Source organism: Myotis lucifugus, unplaced genomic scaffold, assembly GCF_000147115.1.
Source record: "Myotis lucifugus unplaced genomic scaffold, Myoluc2.0 scaffold_41, whole genome shotgun sequence".
Lineage (NCBI taxonomy): Eukaryota > Metazoa > Chordata > Mammalia > Chiroptera > Vespertilionidae > Myotis > Myotis lucifugus.
Genome location: NW_005871089.1, coordinates 6,809,289 through 6,833,839, shown reverse-complemented (window position 1 = coordinate 6,833,839; position 24,551 = coordinate 6,809,289). Strand labels below are relative to the sequence as shown.

At 44.9% G+C, this 24,551-nt stretch overlaps 1 pseudogene; it reads right to left on the bottom strand.

The window, feature by feature from the left end:
- Positions 1-11,869: 11,869 nt before the first annotated feature.
- Positions 11,870-20,473, bottom strand: LOC106697012 (annotated as a pseudogene).
- Positions 20,474-24,551: the final 4,078 nt, after the last annotated feature.

Sequence of the window (24,551 nt, the reverse complement as noted above, 5' to 3'; positions counted from 1 at the left end):
GACAAATACTTGGCAGGCTATTTGAGGAACACACCTATTGTGGTTTAACCAGCTTTAATTAGGTCAGAGATTGTATCATCCTGCTTGTTTACAACTGAGATCTTCTGAGTCCTTGGTACCAAGGGGAACCAAATAACTTATACTCCTGTGATTGAGCATATTCTTTTTTTATTTATTATTTATTTTTTTATTGTTTTATTGCTTAAAGTATTACAAAGAGTATTACATATGTCTCCTTCTTTTCCCCGTCCTTGACAATCCCCTGGCCTCCCCTACCCCCCAGTGTCTTATGTCCATTGGTTATGCTTATATGCATGCATACAAGTCCTGCGGTTGATCTCTTACCCGCCCCTCCTGCCCCCCAACCCTCCCCGGCCTTCCCGCTGTAGTTTGACAGTTTGTACGAGGCAACTCTGCCTCTGTATCTATTTTTGTTCATAAGTTTATAATGGTCTTTATTATCCATAAATGAGTGAGATCATGTGGTATTTTTCCTTCATTGACTGGCTAATTTCACTTAGCATAATGCTCTCCAGTTCCATCCATGCTGTTGCAAATGGTAAGAGTTCCTTCTTTTTTATAGCAGCATAGTATTCCATCATGTAGATGTACCACAGTTTTCTAATCCACTCATCTACTGATGGGCAGGTAGGCTGTTTCCAGATCTTAGCTATGGTGAATTGTGCTGCTATGAACATAGGGGTGCATATATCCTTTCTGGTTGGTGTTTCCGGTTTCTTGGGATATATTCCTAGAAGTGGGATCATGGGGTAAAATGTGAGTTCCATTTTTAGTTTTTTGAGGAAACTCCATACTGTCTTCCATAGTGGCTGCACCAGTCTGCATTCCCACCAGCAGTGCACAAGTGTTCCTTTTTCTCCACATCCTCTCCAGCACTTGTGGTTGGTTGATTTGTTGATGATAGCCATTCTGACAGGTGTGAGATGGTACCTCATTGTTGTTTTGATTTGCATCTCTCGGATGATTAGTGACTTTGAGCATTTTTTTCATATGTCTCTTGGCTTTCTGAATGTCCTCTTTTGAAAGGTGTCTATTTAGGTCCTTTGCCCATTTTTTGATTGGATTGTTTATCTTCCTTTTGTTAAGTTGTATGAGTTCCCTATAACTATTGGAGATTAAACCATTATCGGTGATAACATTGGCAAATATGTTCCCCCATGCAGTGGGCTTTCTTGTTGTTTTGATGATGGTTTCTTTTGCTGTGCAGAAGCTTTTTATTTTGATGTAGTCCCATTTGTTTATTTTCTCTTTAGTTTCCAATGCCCTAGGAGCTGTATCAGTGAAGAAATTGCTTCGGCATATGTCTGAGATTTTGTTGCCTTTGGATTCTTCTAGTATTTTTATGGTTTCCTGTCGTATATTTAAGTCCTTTATCCATTTTGAGTTTATTTTTGTGTATGGTGTAAGTTGGTGGTCTAGTTTCATTTTCTTGCATGTATCTGTCCAATTTTTCCAACACCATTTATTGAAGAGACTATCTTAACTCCATTGTATGCTCTTGCCTCCTTTGTCAAATATTAATTGAGCATATTGGTTCGGGCCGATTTCTGGGCTCTCTATTCTATTCCATTGATCTATATGTCTGTTCTTGTGCCAGTACCAGGCAGTTTTGAGAACAGTGGCTTTGTAATACAGCTTGATATCTGGTATTGAGATCCCACCTACTTTGTTCTTTCTCAGGGTCGCTTCAGCTATTCAGGGTCTTTTTTATTCCAGATGAAGTTTTGGAGAGTTCATTCTAGGTCTGTAAAATATGCCGTTGGTATTTTAATGGGAAGTGCGTTGAATTTATAGATTGCTTTGGGTAGTATGGACATTTTAATGATGTTGATTCTACCAATCCAAGAACATGGTATGTTCTTCCATCTGTTTATGTCTTCCTCTATCTCTTTTTTCAACTTCCTGTAGTTTTCTGAGTAGAGGTCTTTTACCTCTTTAGTTAAGTTTATTCCTAGGTATCTTAATTTTTTTGGTGCGATGGTAAATGGGATTGTTTTTTTAGTCTCTCTTTCTGTAAGTTCACTATTGGTGTATAGAAATGCCATAGAATTCTTGGCGTTAATTTTGTATCCTGCTACATTGCCGAATTCATTTATTAAGTCTAATAGTTTTTTGATAGAGTCTTTAGGGTTTTTTATGTATAGTATCATGTCATCTGCAAATAAGGACAGTTTTACTTCTTCTTTTCCAATTTGGATGCCTTTTATTTCTTCTTCTTGTCTAATTGCAATGGCTAATACTTCCAGTACTATGTCGAACAGGAGTGGTGAGAGTAGGCATCCCTGTCTTGTTCCTGTTCTTAGGGGAAATGGTGTTAGGTTTTGTCCATTGAGTATGATGTTGGCTGTGGGTTTGTCATATATGGCTTTTATTATGTTGAGGTATGATCCTTCTATTCCCACCTTGCTGAGAGTTTTTATCAAAAATGGGTGTTGGATTTTGTCAAACACTTTTTCTGCATCAATTGATATGACTATGTGGTTTTTTTCTTTCAATTTGTTTATGTGATGTATCACGTTTATTGATTCGCGGATGTTGTACCATCCTTGCCTCCCTGGGATAAATCCTACTTGGTCATGGTGTATGATCTTTCTGATGTACTGCTGGATCCGATTTGCTAAGATTTTGTTGAGGATTTTGGCATCTATGTTCATGAGGGATATTGGCCTGTAATTCTCTTTCATTGTGTTGTCTTTACCTCGTTTTGGTATTAGGGTGATGCTGGCTTCATAGAATGAGCTTGGAAGTGTTCCGTCCTCTTGAAATTTTTGTAGTAGTCTGAGGAGGATAGGTTTTAGTTCTTCCTTGAATGTTTGGTAAAACTCCCCTGTGAAGCCTTCTGGTCCTGGGCTTTTGTTTGCTGGAAGCTTTTTGATGACTGCTTCAATTTCTTCCATAGTTATTGGCCTGTTGAGATTTTTAGATTCTTCCTGATTGAGTTTTGGAAGGTTGTATTTTTCTAGGAATTTGTTCATTTCCTCCAGGTTGTCTAGTTTGTTGGAGTAGAGTTGTCCATAGTATTTTTTAACAATCATTTGTATTTCTGTGGGGTCTGTTGTTATTTCGCTTCTATCATTTCTGACTTTGTTTATTTGGGTCCTCTCTCTTTGCTTCTTGGTGAGCCTGGCTAGAGGTTCATCAATCTTGTTTTTCCTTTCAAAGAACCAGCTCTTGGTTTCATTGATTTTATGTTTGTTTGTTTGTTTGTTTTTTGGTCTCTATGTCATTTATTTCTGCTCTGATCTTTATTATCTCCTTCCTTCTGCTCACTCTGGGTTTTTCTTGTTGCTCTCTTTCTAGTTCTTTGAGATGTAGATTTAGATGATTTACTACCATTTTTTCTTTTTTGTTGAGATAGGCCTGTAGAGCTATAAACTTCCCTCTCAGGACTGCTTTCATTGTGTCCCATAGGTTTTGGATTGTTGTGTTTTCATTGTCATTAGTTTCCAGGATGTTTTTAATTTCTTCTTTGATGTCATTGGTAACCCAATCAATATTTAATAACATGCTATTCAGCTTCCAAGTGTTTGAGTATTTTGAGTTGTTTTTCTTGTAGTTTATTTCTAATATTATGTCCTTGTGGTCTGAGAAGATGCTTGGTATGATTTCAATCTTCTTGAATTTGGGGAGACTTTGTTTGTGACCCAATATGTGGTCTATTTTTGAATATATCCCATGAGCTCTTGAGAAGAACGTATATTTCGTGGCTTTGGGGTGAAATGTTCTGAAGATGTCAATTAGGTCTATCTGATCTTGTGAGTCATTTAGGATTGCTGTTTCTTTGCCGATTTTTTGTCTAGAGGATTTATCCAGTGATGTCAGTGGTGTATTAAAGTCCCCTACTACGATTGTATTGTTGTTGATCTCTCCCTTGATATCTTCCAGGAGTTTTTTTATGTATTTGGATGCTCCTGCATTGGGTGCATATATGTGTATCAGGGTTATATCCTCTTGTTGTATTGATCCCTTTAGTATTATGAACTGGCCTCCCTTATCTCTTGTTATGGCCTTCACTTTGAGGTCTATTTTGTCTGATATAAGTATTGCTACCCCAGCTTTTTTTTCATTTCCATTTGCCAAAAAGATATTTTTCCATCCCTTCACTTTCAGTCTGTGTGAGTCCCTTGTTCTGAGGTGGGTCTCGTAGACAGCAAATGTATGGGTCATGTTTTTTTATCCATTCAGCCACTCGATGTCTTTTGATTGGAGCATTTAGTCCATTTACGTTTAAAGTTATTATTGAAAGGTATTTGTTTGTAGCCATTTCTTTTTTTGTGTGGCTGTTTTCTCTCTGAGCTTTTTATTTCTTCTTTTTTACACCAGTCCCTTTAGCATTTCTTGCATTGCTGGCTTGGTGGTGATAAACTCCTTAGCCTTTTTTTTGTCTGTGAAGCTTCTTATTTCCCCTTCAATTTTGAATGATAGCCTTGCTGGATAGAGTATTCTTTGATTCAGTCCTTTGCTTTGCATCACTTTGTCTATTTCCGTCCATTCTTTTCTGGCCTGGTGTGTTTCTGTTGAGAAATCATTTGATAGTCTAATGGGAGATCCCTTGTATGTAACTTTCTGTCTCTCTCTTGCAGCCTTTAAGATTCTCTCTTTGTCCTGAACATTTGCCATGATAATTATGATGTGTCTCGGTGTGATTCTTTTCGGGTTCACCTTGTTTGGGACGCTCTGTGCTTGTGTGACTTTTTTCTTCCCCACCTCAGGGAAGTTTTCTGATATTATTTCTTCAAATAGGTTTTCTAAGTCTTGTTCCTCTTTCTGTTGTTCTGGCACCCCTATTATTCGTATGTTGTTTCGTTTCATGTTGTCCCATAGCTCCCTTAGGCTCTCTTCCTGTCTTTTAATTTTTTTCTCCAGTTGCAGTTCAGTTTGGGTGTGTTTTGTTTCCCTGTCTTCTAATTTGCTAATTCGGTCCTCCGCTTCTCTTAGTCTACTGTTGAAACTTTCAATGGTGTTTTTTATTGCAGCTATATCACTCTTCATTTCTTCTTGGTTCTTACATAATTTATTGATTTTTTCATCTGTTTCTTCTTGCTTCTTGCATAAGTTGTTGATTTTTTCCTCCATCCGGTTTATGCATTCTAGGACCCTTAATCTGAATTCTTTTTCTGTCATGCTGCATGCCTCGGTTTCACTTAGCTGCTTTTCTGGCGAGTCCTCCTTTTCTTTCTTTTGGGGGTTTCTTTGACTACCCATGTTTGAGCTCACCGACATATCTAGATGTTGAGTCATTCAGGGGCTGCTCCTTGGGTGGCAGTGGCTCCTTGGGCTGTGGTTGCTCCTCTGGTGGTTGTTGTAGCAGCTGTTCCTCAGTTGGCAGGAGCTCTTGTGATGGGTGCTGTTCACCGCTGTGGTGGCTCCTCTGGCTGGTGGGGGGAGGCTTCACACACAGCTGCTGTTCCTCAGACAGAGGATGTGCTGATCACGAGGCTGCTGTTCCTTGGATGGGGTGGGCTACACATGCAGCTGCTACTCCTTGAACTGGGGCAGACTGCTCACGTGGCTGCTGATCCTTGAATGGGGGCTGGCTGCACGCTGTTGTTGTTCCTCTGATATGGTGGGCTTCTTGTGGGGCTACTGCTCCTAGGACCGGCTGCTGCTCGTCGGACAGGTGCAGGCTGTTGTGGCTCTGCTCCTTGGACTGGTGCGTGCTGCGTAGAGCTGCCACTCCTCGGATGTGGGCGGTCTGCTCGTGTGGTTGCTGTTCCTCAGACCGGGATGGGCTGCCGCTGCTCCTCGAATGGGGCTGGACCGCTTGCAGAACTGCTGCTCCTCAGATGGGGGCAGGCTGCTCACACAGCTGCTGTTCCTCGGATTGGGCAGGCTGCTCGTGCAGCTGCTGCTGCTTGGGCGAGGGCAAGATGCTTGTGCAGCTGCTGCTCCTCGGACTAGTGTAGGGTGCAGGCTGTGCGCAGCTGCTGCTCCTCGGATGGGGGCGGCTGTGCAGGGCTGCCTCTCCTCAGACGTAGGAAGACTGCTTGTGCGGCTGCTGCTCCTCGGACAGGTCGGACTGTTCGTGTGGTTGCTGCTCTTCTGATGGGGAAGCGGGCTGCTCACACAGCTGCTGCTCCTTGGACAGGGGCAGGCCACATGAGGCTGCTGCTCTTAGGCTCGAGGCAACCTGCTCACGGGGTTGATGCTGCCTGGACAAGAGCGCGCCGCTCACGTGTCTGTTGCTCATGTGGTTGAAAAAATAATGTGAACAGAAGTAGGAAATAAAGGAACAAACAAAAAAAGGAGAATAAAGAAAGAAGAAAGAAAAAAAGCAACAAACAAAAAAAAGGGAAAACAAAGAAAAAAGCAAACAAAAAAGCTAACAAAATAATAAAAAAATAAAATTGAAAAATTGAAATGTCATTCCTTTGGCTGGCTTAAGATCCCAGTTTTCTGGAATGTCTGTGATTCTGTTGTTGTTATTGTTGCCGGGACTGAAAGGCCCTCTGTAGGCCACACCCTGTTAACTCCCAGGGATTAATCAGATAATTTTAATCCTTCATCTCATTCAGGGTGGAATGTGGGTGTGGCTGTATTCCTTGCCTGGGGCCTGGAGGGAGGAATTATAGCCTCAGGAGAAAAAATGGCTGCCCAAGTCCTGGGCTCAGGGGTGACTCAGCACTCAATTTGCTGCCACCTCTCCTGGCCCCCCTTCTCTCCCCAGCCTCTCCCCAGATTCCACTCGTCCGCACCTTCTCCCGCTCTTCAGCACAGGTGAGTGTATCTGAAATGTCCTATGAACAGGGTTCAATGAAAACAAACAAATGCCGGCCGCAGAAACGGGGAGGACTGAGTCTCTGTAAGCTCCTCTCTTACCTGCACTGCATGGTCTGGTCAGCGCTTCAGGCTGCCCCTTTTAGGCTCAGTCCTCCGTAATTATATTCATTCATTATAATTTGTACCATACCTTTATTTATTTATTTATTTATTTATTTATTTATTTTATTGCTTAAAGTATTACAAAGAGTATTACATATGTTTCCTTCCCCCCCCCCCGCCCATTGACATCCCCCCAGCCTCCCCTACCCCCCGGTGGCTTGTGTCCATTGGTTATGCTTATATGCATGCATACAAGTCCTTCGGTTGTTCTCTTACCCCCCCTCCCGCCCTCCAACCCTCCCCGGCCTTCCGCTGTAGTTTGACAGTCTGTTCGATGCTGCTCTGCCTCTGTATACAGGCTGTAGTTTCAGGGACTTGTCTTCCAAGCTCTGGAACCCTGGGCTGGGGTCTGGTGTGGAGCTGGGACTCATTGCTCCTCATGGGCAGCCTCCACAGAGATGATCTCACTCCCGATTAATAAAACTGCACACCTGGGTGTCAGACCAGTCTGTTCTGCACTTCTGCCCCTCCTACCAGTCTCAATGTGGTTTCTTCTTTACTTCTCTAGTTGTAGGATTTACATTCAGCCAGCTTTCAGGCAGTTTATGAATGATGGTTGTTCTGTATTTTAGTCGTAATTTTGAGGTGGTTGTGGCAGGCAGTGAGTACCCATGTTTACCTATGCAGCCATCTTGGTACTATCTATCTGTCAATGCCTGTTTTCAATCACAAACATTAAGAATCATTTCATTTGGTATTTGTGTACCCTCAATTCGTCAACTGTTGCTGGTTTTGTACTGTAAATTTTACCTTTTATGTATCCCCATAAAAAATGTCTAGTGGATAAATTTTTTTTGTTCAAAGCTTAGTCTGGCTTCACCCATTATTTCAAATCAGTTAAACCTGAAAATTAAGTGACTTATCAGCTGTTAAAGTGTGTGTACATTTTGAGGGGACACCATCCCCCAAAAATGTACACACACACTTAGATAATTACAAAGGCAGTGTTTGTATTTCAACTGCATTTTCAAACTTCCAGTAGCATTTTATGATGAATTTCCTTTGTTCAAAGCTTAGTCTGGCTGAAAAAGAAACATCAATTGAGCTATCAGCTGTTAAAGTGTATGTACAGCCCAGATGGCGTAGCTCACTGGTTGAGCATTGACCTATGAACCAGGAGGTCACAGTTCTATTCCTGGCCAGGGCACATGCCCAGATTGCAGGCTCAATCCCTAGTGTGCAGGAGGCAACTGATCAATGTTTCTCTCATCATTGATGTTTCTATATCTCTCTCTTCCTCTCCCTTCCTCTCTGAAATCAATAAAAAATGTATGTAAAAGTGTATATACATGTTTTGGGACACCTTGTATGTATGTTTTACATAAAACACTTCTGATAAAAACTCACAGCAAAGTGGGCATAGAGGAAACATAACTCAACATAATAAAGACCATATATGACAAACCCACAGCTAACACCATTCTCAATGGGAAAAAGCTAAAAGCATTTTCCCCAAGATCAGGAACAAGACAAGGATACCTACTTTTATTCAACATAGTACTGGAAGTCCTAGTCACAGCAACTAAACAAGAAGAAATAAAAGGCATCCAAATTAAAAAGAAGATGTAAAACTGTCTTTATTTGTAGATGCATGATATAGAGAGAACCCTAAAGATTCCACCAAAAAATTATTAGAACTGATCAATGAATTCATTAAAGTTACAAGATACAAAATTAATATTCAGAAATTAGTTGCAATTTTACAAACTATCAGAAAGAGAATTAAGAAAACAATCCCATTTACAATTGCATCCAAAAAATAAAAACCTAGGAATAAATTTAACCAAGAAGGTAAAAGACCTGCACTCAGAAAATTTTGAGACATTGAAGAAAGAAATTGAAGAAGATACAAGTAAATGGAAGCATGCTTATGGATAGAAAGAATTAAATAGTTGAAATGTCCATACCACCTAAGCAGCCTATAGATTTAATGCAGTTCTTATCAAAATACCAATGGCATTTTTCACAGAACTAGAACAAATAATTCTAAAATTTATATGGAACCACAAAAGACTCCAAATAGCCACAGAAATCCTGAGAAGGAACAAAGGTGGAAATATCACCTTTGATATGCTACCTTATATCAAACTATACTACGAGGTTATAGTAATCAAAACAGCATGGTACTAGTATAAAAAAAAAGACACATAGGTCAATGGAACAGAATAGAAAGCACAAAAATACACCCATCTCTAAGTGGTCAATTGATGTAAGACAAAGGAGGCAAGAAAAAAAATGAAACTAGATGACCTTCTTACATCATATATAAGAATAAACTCAAAATGGATTAATTAAAGACCTATGTAAAACCTGAAACCCTAAAACTCCTGAAAGGAAGCATAGGCAATAAACTCTCTGACATAGTTCTTAGTAATATCTTTTCTGATGTATTTCCTTGGGCAAGGCAAACAAAATAAAAAATAAACAAATTGAACTATAATCAAATTAAAAAGGTTTTGCAAAGCAGAAGAAACCATCAACAAAATGAAAAGACAATCTACTGAATGGGAAAACATATTTGCCAATGATACATCCAGTAAGGGGTAAATACCCAAACTTTATAAAGCACTCATATAACTTAACACCAAAAATCAAACAATCTAATTTAAAAATGGGCAGAAGACCTAAATAGACACCTCCAAAGAGGACACACAGATGGCCAATAGAAATGAATAGATGCTCAACATCACTAATCATCAGAGAAATGCAAATTAAAACCGCAATGAGCTGTCACCTCTCACCTATCAGAATGGCTATCATCAATATTTTTTTTAAAAAACAAATGTTGGCAAGAATGTGGAGAACAGGGAACCCTCATGCACTGTTGGTGAGATTACAAATTGGTGTGGCCACTATGGAAACAGTATGGAGGTTCCTCAAAAAATTAAAACAAAAACTACCTTTTGAGCCAGCAATTCCACTTCTGGGTATTTATTCAAAGAAATCCAAAACACTAATTCTAAAAGATATATGTACCCTTATGTTCACTGCAACATCATTTACAATAGCCAAGATATGAAAGTAATGCAAGTACCCATCAGTAGATAAGTGGATAAAAAAAGTGGTGGTACATATATACAATGGAATATTACTCAGCCATAAAAAATAATTAAATCTTACCATTTGAGACAACATGAATGGACCTAGAGGGTATTATGCTAAGTGAAATAAGTCAGAAAAAGAAAAATACCGTATGATTTCACTTATATGTGGGATCTAAAGAACAAAATAGAAACAGATTGATAGATACAGAAATCAGACTGAGAGTTGCCAAATAGAAGGGGGGTTGGCAAGCCTGGGTGAAAAAGTGAAGGGATTTAGAAGTACAAATTGTAGTTACAAAATGCTCACAGGATGTAAAATACTGCATAGGGAATATAGTCAATAATATAATAACTATATATAGTGCCAGGTGGGTACTAGACTTATGAGGGGATGAATCACTTTGTAAATTATATGTCTAATCCAGCAGTTCCCAGCCTGTGGGTTGCGACCCCTTTGGCAGTCGAACAACCCTTTCACAGGGGTCGCCTAAGACCATCCTGCATATCAGATATCACTTGGGTTGCGGGAAATGAGTTAAGTCGGCTCGCGTGAATTGCGCGTACTCCGCGGGAGCCGTCTTAAACTCGGTTCATATAGATTTGCGGTGGAGTGCGGGAAACGTGTAAACTCGGGCCGATTGTAACTGCGTATTACCAAATATTTCATTTCAATCGAACCCATACTTCAAAAGATATAGGCATTTTAACGCGCCATCTTATATTTTGGCGGGAAATTCACCCGACACCGTAGTGATATTTACATTACGATTCATAACAGTAGCAACATTACAGTTATGAAGTAGCAACGAAAATAATTTTATGCTTGGGTCACAACATGAGGAACTGTAATTAGAGGGCCAGAAGGTTGAGAACCACTGGCTAATCACTAAGCTGTACACCTAAAACTAATCCTATATAATAAAAGCCTGCTCCAGTGGCGCAATTGGTTAGCGCGCGGTACTTATAATAAAAGCCTAATATGCTAAGTGTCCAGTCGTCCAGTCATCCAGCCAACCAATTAAAGTATAATATGCTAATGATATGCTAAGGCCGCTCAACTGCTCACTATGACATGCACTGACCACCAGGGGGCAGATGCTCTGACAGGTAGGTTAGCTTGCTGCTGGGGTTAGGCCAATCAGGACTGAGTGAGTCGGGCCGGACATGCCCTGGAGCCCTCCCACAGTCCCTCTTTGGCTGGCCAACCTCCTGCATCCCTCCCTGGCCCCGATCGTGCACCAGACCTCTAGTATAAAATAATATTGAATGTCAACTGTAATTGAAAAATTTTAAATGAGGTAAATAAAAATAAGTTGGCCCGACTCCCAGGCTCAATGGCTCCTCTGAGTTGCCCTGGAGCGGGCATGAATGTCTGACCATAGGCCAAGACTGGTCCCCTACATAATATGACCTTCCAAGTGATGCAGTCAATCTATGGCAGAGGCAGAAGCCAAGAACCTGTGTGTAGAGAGGCCAAAATGTAGAATCAGGGCCACGTACAAATCAAGGTTGTGGATCACCAGAATTCCAGGAAGCTGAAGAAGCCCAAGGAGGGAGGGAGGAGCAGAGGAGACATTAGGGAGCAGCTGCCAGTGAGGCCCTTGTTGCAGCTGCAGCTGGAGGCCTGAGTGTGTCACATGAGAGCTGGGATTCGCTGAGAGTTATCCATTGATAGGAAAAGCAAGGTATTTTCCAGGGAAGAGACAGCTTTCCTTGCTATCCAGGGCCCAGTAAGGATTGGAGTTTTTTTAAGGAGCCTCCCTAGGAGCTCCAGGGCCAGGTTGCATAAGGTGGTACAAAGGGGTGGAGAGGAGGAGACAGATCTGATCATGAGGAGGCTTCTGTGGCCCTGATCTGGTGTTCTGTGCTGTGCCCTGGAGGTGCCACCACTACTGGCACTGGAACCAAGAGGCAGCTATTGTTCAGGTGCCAGAACCTGCTAGTGTCTCCTCTTGGAAGAGCTGAACAGAGTCAGCAAGCAAGGGCACCTGGAGTATGGTCTGCAGACTTCCGTCTGCAGTACAGGACAGACAGAGGTGTGCATGGGGCTGAGAGCCAACAGAAAAATCACCAAGGAACAACTCAAGAGAGTCCACTATGGCCTATACCCCACTCATCATCGGAACCAGGACTGAGAAGAAAGTGTGGTGGCTGGTCTTTGCAGCATTTTTCACTTCCCGTGTCACTGTGAGAGTAGCCAACCAGAGTTGACAGCCAGTGGTTGGCCAGGTTATCCCATTCAGGCACCTGGGTATCCTCTGAGCCTATTGGTGTTTCTTGCAGGACAGGCCTGGAGGGCACAGGCCTGTCATGGAAATCCTCTATGACAATGGTGTAAAGAGGTAAAAATGAGGGGCAGGCAAGGAACAGAAGGGAGGGTCCCAGGCTCAACCTCAGCCCTCCTTCCACAGACATCCACCCACCCATCTGACCCCACCCCCACCCCTGCTCTGTCTGGCAGGTTCATGATGCTGACTCAGCACACTTGACCCCCCACAAACAGACTCCCTATACAGCCCCGACAGCAGGTGACCATCCAGCTCTCTCTAGCCCAGGTGGGCTCTCACTTTGAGCAGGGAAGCCCAAACCCACCCTTCCTAGGAATCAGGCTTGGGGACCCCAGAAGGGCTACAGCATGAAGGTATGGCTTCTCTGCTGTGGGAAGGAGTCTCCCCTGAACACCGCCATGGGCTCTGTGTTCCAGCTCAAAGGGAAAACCTCTCAGGTGTGCAGGCTGCAGGGCTCAGGATGCCCCAAGCCCATGCCCCAGCTCTGGGAGGCAAGACAAGGAGTTGACTCAAGGCCTGCAGTTGCTGGCCCAGAGAGAAGGAGCAGATAAGCCAGCATGGGGCAAGCCCCATGTCCAATCTGCGGAGTACCATAATCTCTGCTGCCCCATCCTCCTGCAAGAACCCTGCTGCTTAACTTCCTGGGTGGGAGGCTGTGGACATGCTGGGCTGAAGCCACCACTGCCATGTGATTCTCCTCTCTGAGCCTTAGTTCCCCTTGTGTGAGCTCCTGAGGGTACCTGGGGTGGCTTCTCTGTGTCCCAGTCCGGAAGATCACAGGGGGATTGGAGCTCCTCTGATTCTACTCAAGTGCATCAGGGTTCAGCCAGGAGATGCTGGAAGAGGGGAAGGCAGGAGAGACCCCAAAAGCCTGGAATGAAGAAGGCCCAGGAATAACCACTTTGCCCCACCCCCAGCAGAGGTAGCAATCCCAAAGGAGCCACTTCTCCAGGAAAAGGAGCTCAGGTGGCAGCTGGCAATCATAAAGTCATTGCAAAAATGCTCCTGATAGCCAAGCATAAGTGCCCATGCCACTGTTATGCCCAGAGTTCGGGGTCCCCAATAATCCACCACCAGGGAGCCTTTTCCGATGCAAAAGCAAAGGGTCTTTTATTCAAGCCCAGGACTTGGTCCCCCCCCCCCCCCGCCTCCATTACTGGATGCAAGAGAGAGCCCCGAGTTCCAAGAGAACAAAGAATTTATAGGGATTGGGGTCGGGGGGTGGGGGCACACTCTGACCACTGATTTGGCCGATTCTGGTTGGTTGAGTGAGGGCCGGGGGCTAGTGATGCAAGGGCAGGGTGCAGCTAGGGTCTGGTTACACAAAGACAGGGGGGTGGCTAGCATACTCTTGGCCTTGGGCTAGTTTTCCCCACTTTCCCATTGGCCTAGTTTTCCCCACTTTCCCATTGGCCGAGATAAGGGCAGGCTGAGTAACTGATACATTCTGTGGCTTTTTCTTGGAAGAGGGGTTAAGGACACAGCTATCAGTCCTGTTCTGTCCTTTCATTTCCCCCTTGTCTTGGAACTTCCAGCTCAATCATGAGACAGACTGAACTATCAACTGAACTACTTTTATACACTTCTTGACAAATTGGACTAGTCTGTTAATAATGCAAGGGCCGAAAGTCAACAGCATCAGGAGGATTACAAGGGGTCCGCCGAGGTCCACTGTCTTCTTGAGGGTGATCTGCAGCGGGTGTGTCTGGTCAGAGGTCACCTTCCAGTCAGGCTCCTTGCTGTCCTGGGCACAGAAGGAGCTGGGCTTGTGACCTGGCAGAGACAAACTATAACAAATGGTCCGGTGGAAGGGAAAGAAACCATTTTAGTTTTAACAACCTCTATTGAAATAGGATTTTTCTTCTTAAAATTCCTCTATGGCTATTAAAAAGCCAAATCAAGATTAATTTATCTACTGTATTCAATTTGGCCTGATGTTTGCATAAACACAACAAGAATGGTAACTGACTACCTTTGCTGGAATTTTATGACTGAATCTTAATGTGCCCCGTAGGGCCAGGAAGCCAAGCCATCCAGCTGCCATCAGGCCTGCCTGCAGTATCTGCTACATTAGGTGAATCCCTCACCTGTAGCAACTCCACCTGAGCCCACGCTCTAGGTTTTAAGCCCATCTCAGTAGCCCTCCTACTCGTTGCGGCCCAGAGCGAGTGGGGGTTCCGCAGGGATGCAGAGGCATCCTTATTGCTCCCCTTCTACTCTTACCAACCGCCAGTGATGGTAGGGCATGGGCCTGACGCTCCAGCGCCAGCCATCTTCAGGGCTCCCAAGCAGGATACCAGGCTTTTCCTGTGGCACTCTTATTGGCTTCAAATCTTCAGAGCTCAGACACGTTTCTTTAAAACATGATATTCCAGTCAAAGTTTCCGGTTAATAAAATTACTATTGAAAACCGGTCTTATTGATTTCATGCAAAGAAATGTATTGCCATGACTTATTAAGCATTGCCAGATTTCAGAGGAATTATATAAGGAGAAAAACATACTGATCTGCTCTAAGATCTTCTGATTTTTCTTGTTAGTTCTTTCAACGTTTCTCTTCTCCTTCTTATCATATATACAACCTTTCTAAATTTCATACTTTCAGATTAGCCTTTAAACCTTCTTTTTATGTCCTTTAAAAATGCACAACCATGCCTCAGACCTTCCATTCCAAATGGGCTTTTCCCAGCTCTCTACAGCCGAGGTTTGTACCAACCCTGACAGTACAGGCTGCCAACTGTTAGCTGTCTCTTAATGGAGACCAAAACCTGATGGGTATTCTTCTTTGCCCAGTTGGGCACCTGCCCTCTTGGCAGCCAGACACCTTCTACTCTTGGGGTTCACCCCACACAGTCCCCTTCCAGGATAGCCAACATACATTCAAACCTGCAAGAGAATCAAAGGTTAATATAACATATCAATACAATGAAACATAATATTGGCATCATGGCTGCTTCAGGCAGCCAAATCCTCCGCTACTAAACATGAGATATGGCAGGGCTATACAAACATTTTAGGGAGGTGACTAAAGTCCACTCTTTGACCTTTCTATATAAGGTAAAATCGTCCTTGTCTTTCTGAAGCCATGTCTATGAAGATGCAGGCATCATCTGAGTCTATTATACAATTTTCTGCAGGTATAGTCCTTTTCAAGTTGGGGTGAGTCCTGAGGTCGTGAACTTTTTTACCCACATCGAGTCCCCAGGCTGGAAAGGATGTACAGAGTCCGAGGTGGCACTGGCAGGGCATCTCGAACAAGCTTATGGGTGGCTTGTAATTTCTGTAAGAGATCACGTCCAAGTAAGGGGTACAGGCATTCTGGCATGACTAGAAACGAATGAGTTACCGTGTTCTTTCTGAGGTCCACAGTCCTCTTTGATGTCCAAGGAAAAAGGCAGTTTGTCCGGTGGCTCTTAGAACTGGTGCCTTTTTAGATGTTACTGGTCCCATTGGCTCTGTCAAGACTGAATAGCCTGCTCCAGAATACACCAGGAAACTAACCAGGGGTTCTATTTATCTATAAATATTTTTAAATCTACCCCAGAATTCCAAAATTTTAACCCAACACAGAAATATCAGAGCAAATCAAAGTCTCTAGTAAACAAACAGACAGAAATTTTGTTGGGTGGGCTGATTCCACCTCTGACAGGGAGCAAACATCCTTTGAGAAAATAACCCAGTGGCCACTTGGGGCGTTTTGCTATCGGCCAGAGCATTCAGCTTTAAATTAAATATTTTTTTTTTCTTGTAGACTTCCATATTTACACCTTTTCAGTGAACAAGTACTTTTACAGTCTTGGGAATTTTGGCAGGTAACAGGAACACTGCCCAAGTCCCCTGATGGGGGCCTAACAAGAACAGATGTGAGGGCCTTTGGCTGGGGGGTATAAAGTCTCCATTCTTCCTCTCTCGGCACTGCTAAGGACAGGATCATTGGAGAGGTCTCTTCACCTAGGCAAGGCTGTGCTGAGCCATCTGGGGCAAAAGTGGTTTCTGCTTCCATTAGAGGGACCAGGTCAACTGGTAAATATAGGAATTCATGAACCACCTGATGGCCGCCTAACTGACATCGGCGGGGGCGGCAGAACAGTCTGCAGCTGTGGTTCCGGTAGCTCCAATAATGGTGACTTCCTGTCCTGAGAGGGGAGCTACCTTCTGAGTAACTACCGAGTGTTCTGCCGCTGTATCAATCATAAAGTTCACAGTCTGGCCCAGTTGGAAAAAGCCCAGTCTGTCCTAGTCAGAGTCAGCTGTTGCCAGTCCGAGGAGGTCTGCCTCAGGCGGCTCTGGTCAATAGCGGCTGGGTGGTTTGGATGGATTTGCCAGCTTCTTCTGGCCTGCTACTAAACTTTACTCTGTCCCTTCTTACACATGCATAACTGGACCCAAGGCAGCGAGGTTTGAGCAATTTTAAAATTCCTTAACATACATTTTATCATTCATGTTGCAGGGAGGGACCGGGTTGGCTCCTCCTGAATAAAAGAACTAATCAAAATAAGGCTTATTTTCTAACTTCATTTGTCCCACACCCAGCGACAACAAATGACACTAATCAGATTGACATAAACGATTTAACCTTTGTTTAGGGAGGCAAATGCAAAGCATTTACTCCCAAGTGTCATTGGTTTAGGGAAGATAGGATTTCTGCTCAGTTTCCCTATTCTAGTTGTCCCAGCTTACTGGTCTATTATGCATTCAATTTTCTTAAAATGTATTCTGGCACAGGAGAAAGTTGTTTTGCTGTACACAGGTAGTTTAACCCCTATATAACTGGGCTTGGACCTCTGCCCAGCAAACTGCAGTCTATAAGTTCAATATGCAGCCTCCGGTTCTTCTAACCCAACGAGGTTTCAGCCAGTCTCTGAGTCAGACTCCTCCTCTCTTGGAGAATTTCAAAGTCCTGATGGCTCCCAGGTCCAGGGAGAGTGCCCTTTTGTTAACCCTTAGGGCCCTGCTTTCTTGCCTTTCTACCAGTTCCCTTTGTGGCAGAGTAGCAACCAGGCCTCTTTCAAGGGAGTGCACTAGAAGGGGATATCAGCCCCTCCTGTGTGCCAGCTGCTCCGCCTAGGGTCTCCCGGGGGCCCGGCCAGAGCGTCCTCCAGCAAATCCTAGAAGCCGCTGCCCTTTCGCAGTGGTATGGACTCAAGTAGGGGGTTCACTGGATGTAGCTGGCAGCGAAGCGCTCGCTGGCTTCTGCCTGCAGCTGCTCTCGCCCGCAAGCCCTGCCCCGCAGCACTCCCGCAGCACTCCCGCAGCACGCGCTGCACCGTCAGCTCCAGCACCTCGGCGTTCTCCAGCTTAGCCTGCACCTGCGCCGACGGGGGCGCCAGGTGGGGGAAGGAGGTGAGGCCAGGCAATGCCCTGACCCCCGTCCGCTCACTCAGCATCCCCTGGGCACCGGCCCGCCAGCCTCACCTCGGTGCCCGCCAGCAGCTGCCACAGCTCCTGTAGGCTCTCGTTGATCCGCGCGCGCCGCTTCTTCTCCACCAGGGGCTTCGGGGCCTTGCGGGCAGCTCAGGCATTCAGCTCCCCCTTCTTTGACCTGGCTCTCAGGGGCTAAGTCTGCCTAGCAAAACAGTTCTAAATCACCAGGGCGGCTGCGGACTTTAGCTTTGTTCCTCCTCCGCTTTTCTAGCGGGAGTTTAGTTGTTTTTTTTAACGTATTAGAATTTTTATTCTTAGAAACCTTAATCCTTTAATGATAAAACTAAGAACAGGTATCGGTCTGATTCAGCATTGGAGGGGTTAAAAAGAATAAATCAGGGCAGAGAAAGACTGTGCTTAGTTACTTTTTGTGAACTTGAAATTCATTGATAAGACCTGTTAGGGTTGCAGCCAGTAACTTAACTGCCAACACCCCCGCCCCCCTTCTCTGTAGTAAATTGGCTAGTCCCACACAAACAAACTTTGTCCCGACCCCATGATGATCGGTGACGAGAGACAGACAAGGGAGGGGGTGACCTGTTTTCACAGATCCTCACTCAGATGCTCGCCTGACCAAAGTTGTGAAGCCACACAAAGGAGAGGAGAGGGTGGGTCCCCTCCCTCCACACTCACACACTTTCACCAGACATTCATTCAGCAAAGGCATTTAGCTACCACAACACACAGTTTTTCCCAATTCAATCCGAACCTTAAACTTTTAGCTGGCAAGTCAAATATTCAGCATTTCTTAAGCAGTAACATTTTTAAGAATAAACTTCAAAAATGCAAGACATAAGTTTTTTATCATTTGAATTCAGTAAGCTTCAAGGTCCCAAGTTCCTAGCGGTTCTGGAAAACCACACCTGAGGCTGGCAAGCAGGTTTGGCCCAGCTCTTGATTTTAAAACAACCATAATGCTTAAAGGAGTAGTTTGAGTCTGTCCCATAACGTCCATCCAGTAAGTCCACAGAAAACAGAAAAAAAAACCCACAAACACAGACAAATACAGTCTTCCAACTCTATGGAAGCAAAACCAAAACAACCTTCCGACTCCGCAGAAGCAAAGCTACAGATTAGACGATGGCCATGCGCCAACTGGCGGGAGCGACCCGCCTCGTCTCAGATTGAGGGGTTTCTTTGCCCCTCCAGATGGAGGATCGGGGCGTCCCCCGACTCCTCCCACCCGTGGTCTCCCAGTGCGTCCACTTAGACCAGCCGTGGGCAAACTACGGCCCGCAGGCCAGATCCGGCCCGTTTGAAATGAATAAAACTAAAAAAAAAAAGACCGTACCCTTTTATGTAATGATGTTTACTTTGAATTTATATTCGTTCACACAAACACTCCATCCATGCTTTTGTTCCGGCCCTCTGGTCCAGTTTAAGAACCCATTGTGGCCCTCGAGTCAAAAAGTTTGCCCACCCCTGACTTAGACCGTTTAGGGCATTACAGATTTCAGAAGTGAGCTCACACAGGACAGAACACACAGAACAGAATAGACAACACACAGACACTTACCACGGTCAGGCAGACTCCACGGATCGGGGTCCCTCGTGGATTTTGGGGATCCCGGACGTGCCCCCAAAAATGTTATGCCCAGAGTTCGGGGTCCCCAATAATCCACCACCAGGGAGCCTTTTCCGATGCAAAAGCAAAGGGTCTTTTATTCAAGCCCAGGACTTGGTCCCCCGCCCCCCCCCCCCGCCTCCATTACTGGATGCAAGAGAGAGCCCCGAGTTCCAAGAGAACAAAGAATTTATAGGGCTTGGGGTCAGGGGGTGGGGGCACACTCTGACCACTGGTTTGGCCGATTCCGGTTGGTTGAGTGAGGGCCGGGGGCTAGTGATGCAAGGGCAGGGTGCAGCTAGGGTCTGGTTACACAAAGACAGGGGGGTGGCTAGCATACTCTTGGCCTTGGGCTAGTTTTCCCCACTTTCCCATTGGCCGAGATAAGGGCAGGCTGAGTAACTGATAAATTCTGCAGCTTTTTCTTGGAAGAGGGGTTAAGGACACAGCTATCAGTCCTGTTCTGTCCTTTCACCACCACCAGCATAAGCCAGTAAATTACTACTGAAGGCTGCAACCCCTCACTCTGTATTTATATCTTAGTGCTGAAAATGAATACTTATGCATTGTCAATATTTAGGGTAAACACTCCATCACTTGGTGCCATGTGGTTGCAGCACATTACACAGGCTCGCCGAGACACTCCTCTCCCACCTGGTTTGCCAACTCCAAGGCTTCCAAGTGGGTCCTGGACTAGGAGCCCTTGGAAGAGCCCCCACTGTCATCTGCAGGCTCAGGTGTCTCAGGGGAAGTGGAGGGAACAAAGGGCCAGGCCAGTCTCCCCTTGAGTCTCAGGCCCCACTCAGCAGCAGGGTCAACACATCCTCACTTTATAGACCAGCAGCCATTGCTCAGAGGTTAGGTGGCCCTGGAAGGGTCACACAGCATCTTCTCTGAGCCAGAGTTCCTCCCTCCACCACCCCCAACATGGGGTAACTTGCTCCTAACCAGGGAAAGGGGCAGAGTTGGACTGTCCCAGCCGCCAGATCTTTCTTTGTATATGTTCACATGAGATCTGCCTCATCCTGGCTCTGACTCTCTCTCTCCCTCTAGATCCCCCTCTGTGTCTCTGGGCCTATCTGGCTCTCACTGGCTCAGTATCACATCTTTCTCTGACTCTTTCTTAGTGACTCTGTATCTCTCTCATCCCTGGTCCCTGTATCTCTCTATATCACTCCCACCCACCCCACCTCCCTGTTTTCCTGGCTCACATCCTTTTTCTCCCTCAGAGTCCCTGTTTTTGTCCACCATTGTCACCCGGACTTTGTCGTAGGGATGAGATGAGGGCAGGGTTGGGGGAATTGTCCTGGTGTCAGTGGGGGCCTCCTAGGCAGTCGTGTCTCCCCAAATCCTAGCCCAGTGAAAAGAGGGCCGCCGCAGTCCCTGAGCCAATGAACCCACATAGAAGTGAAACTGAGGGTGGGAGGTTTCTGGGGGCCGATTTCTATTCAATGAAATCAACTGAAAGACAGTGAGTCCTCCATCCCCAGAGCTGTGCAGAGGGAGCTCTGCAAGATTGTGACAGCAGTCTAACCACTTACCTTGTCTGAGTGGTGAGGTCCCTGGGTCTGCCTTAAGAGGAAAGGGTTAATGTTCTGGGCCATGAGGGTCTCCCAACCTGATCCCACCCCCTCTTCACATTCACCCCTCTAGCTGTCCCCCTTCCTCCCTGCTCCTTATCCCTCATTTCTTCCTTTTCTCCCTCTGTCAAAAATGATAATTCATTAACGTGTCCTCAGCTCCTGTCTCCTCACATCCCCCAGGGAATTAGACAGTCCCTGCACCTTGAGCCCTGTGAGATTCCAGGAACATACTACTTGTGCATGCTGTTGCATGGACCTGTCATGTAGGTGTTCCTGCATACAAAGGGCACACTGCATTCTCCTGCATGTTTCTGCAGGCTCACCAATCTGGACACAGCTGTGCACAATGCCACATGCACTCCTGGGTCTGCAGACACATCAGACTGTTGGTGTGGATGCTTGTCTACATTCGCATGTGCACCTGCACCTGTGCACTGTATGTCTTCCCATTGAAATCCACCTCTATGTGTACATGGCTATGTATTAAATCTGTACTAGGACAGTGTGTCTGGGTAGGTACATGTTACCATGCTAGTCTGTTTGGGTACAGACACATGTGTTTGTGTTCTGCATGTGTGTATGTGTGTGCATGTGCATACACTTAGATATGCACATCTCACAATTGTGCACTGGTGTACGAGTGTGTGTGTGTGCACATGTGCCATGTATGTACATGAACATGGGTGTGTGTGCAGTGTACACACAACCTGACTACGTTGCACACACATACCTCCTTTCTGGCTCCACCGTAAGAACCATTCTGTCTCATCTCTGGGGTGTTGATGGTGGCAACAGTGGCAGGGCAGATGGCAGGAGCTCAAAAGTAGAAGGTGGCAGTGTTACAGGGAAGACACTCACTAATGAGGCCACTTGCCTTGTCAGCCTGGAAGCTGGTGCCACTAATTATCACCTCAGTAAGCAGCTCCCCAGGGAAGGGCTGCTGCCTGCACCCCACTCTTCCCCTCCCCTAGGACCTCTTTCCCCACTTATTTCCAGTCTTGAGGCACTACAGGAGCCACAGGCACCAAGAAGGGCAGCTAGAGCACAGGGTTGTGCCTAGTCCCACTAGGAGACTCAGGATACGTGCATGCCTGCCCATTATGCTGCCGCCAGGAAGCCCACTGTCTCTGTGTTAGAGCACATTCTCCAAAGGGCCTCTGGGATTCATGTGCTTCTGGGGGAAGGGAGGCCTACATAGCCTGACCAGTTCCTCCACAAACAATGAGCATGCTTCTGTAAAATGAGCACTAGGCTGAGAGTCAGATGAGCTGGCTGATAATTTCAGCTCTGTGTGATCTTGGGGGAAGTTCCTGTGCCTTTCTGGGCCTTGGTTTCCTTGTCTGTAAAATAAAGTAAGAGGACTAATGCCACTTTTCTCAAAGAATGATGTATGCATCACTGGTGAGAAACAAGACTATTTTAGATAGTATACTGATAGCTTTTGCTATTTTAATTATGTATTTATTTTCACATATCTATTCTCACATGTGTGTTTAACTAGCACATCAGACCCCTAGTATCACAAATATTGCTTAACACAAGGCTAAAACACACACTTAAATTTTAAGAGTGAGGTAGTTTAAAGAAAAATGTTAAGTAAATAAGAAAGGCGGGCATCAGAGCATGACAAAAGTCCTAGGGGTAGTTGGTGAATGACTGCAGCCTTCTACACAAGGGTCTATGAGGCCCTCCCTGCCAAAAAGACAGTGGGTTTGGGGCCCTAGATGTCCTGGAATAAAAATATACAGACTCCAGAGAGATTCGAAGACGGTGGCAGATTAAGTGGAAGCTATGCTGACTCTCCCAGGACCAAACTGGAATTACAACTAAAATATAGAAAAACTGCCCTAGCTGGTTTGGCTCAGTGGATAGAGCATTGGCCTGCAGACCTAAGGGTCCCAGGTTCAATTTCAGTTAAGAGCACATACCTCAGTTGCAGGCTCTTCCCTGGCCTGGGCCATGGTCAGGGCTCATGCAAGAGACAACCAATCAATGTGTTTCTCTCACATCAATATTTACCTCTGTCTTTCCTTTTCTCTTCCACTCTCTCTCTAAAAATCAATGGAAAAGATTCTTAGGGGAGGAAATAATAAATAAATAAATAAATAAATAAATAAATAAATAAATAAATATAGAAATACCATCCTGCATAATCAAGACTAGCTGGAGAGAACCCTGATAACCAAGGACGGAAAGTGGAGACCACATAGAGACTAATAAGTAGTGTGGAGGCATGAGCTAGCTAGGCTCCAACAGGCAGTAGCCAAAGTTCCAGAGGGATATCTCAGCTGTGGGGGATTCCCACTGAGAACTCTGGAGTCTAAACCTCAAGCTGGACTTTCCAACCCAGAGCACCAGAACTGAGAAAGGTGTCTACATAACATCTGGCTGTGAAAAGCAGCAGGGAGAAACAGCTGGAAATGCAGGCACCCTCTTAATGGGCCAATGCACAAAATTTCATGTGCAGCCACTCACTTTGGGCTCTGGCAGAGGGCAGAGTGGAATGAAGTTGTGTGAGGAGAGTCCAAGGATGGGGGCTCTAGGGTTGGAGCTTGGAGTGCAGCCGCCCTGGTTTCCTGTACTGAGTCATTTCCTCACTCTGTGGAGGACATCTTTCTCAGGCAGACCTTTGCTTTCCAGGTGGTTTTTTGCCTGGGGGGAAAGGCAGTTGCCCCACCACCCTGTGGTCAATAGCCTGAAGTTAATCTAGCCTGAATACAATCAGACTGTGAGCATAGGTGGGTCTCTGGAAGCTTTGAGTCTTTGCCTGATCACTTTCTGGGCCCAGAACTAAGAAAAGCAGACCATGGTGCACATCTTGGTCCTTTCCAAAATCACCCAGTCCAAGCAGAGGGAGCCACAAACTGAGCATTGCTGATAGCTCCAAACAGGATATTCAGGGGCAGTCACAAACAGCATCTGACATTATCCTGCACCAGAGACTATCAAAAAAGACTGAGAGTCATAGCGTATCTACTTAATACATAGAAACAACCCCACGCAGGCAGCCAAAATGGGAAGACAAGAAAACAAGCCCCAAATGAAAGAACAAGAGAATTTTCCAGAAGAAGAGCTAAATGAAATGGAGATAAGCAATTTATTAGATATAGAGTTCAGGATAATGATTATAAGAATGCTCAATAGTATGAGAAAAGATATACAAACAATGAAAAATGACCAGTTGGAAATGAAGAATGACATAGCAGAAATAAAGAATTCATTGGAAAGAATGAACAGTAAATTAGAGAAAGCTAAGGATCAGATTAGCAAATGAGAAGACAGGGTAGAAAAAAAGTCACTCAATCAGAAAACCAAAAAGAAAAAAAAATTGAAAAACAGGAGGAAAGCTTAAGGGAGTCATGGGACAATATGAAACAGCAATAGGAGTACCAGAAGGTAAAGAAACTGAGCAAGGGTTAGAGAACCTGTTTGAAGAAATAATGGCAGAAAACTTCCCTCACCTGGTAAAGGAAAAAAAAATCACACAAGTTCAGGAGGCACAAAGAATCGCAAGCAAAAAGACCCAAACAGGCCCATGACCAGACACACCATCATTAAAATGCCAAAAATTAAAGACAAATAGAGAATCTTAAAGGCAGCAAGAGATAAGCAATTTGTTACCTACAAAGGAGCTCTTATAAGGCTGTCATCTGATTTCACAACAGAAACTCTACAGGTAAGAAGAGAATGGCATGCAGTATTCAAGGTAATGAAAAGCAAGGATCTGAAACCAAGACTACTCTATC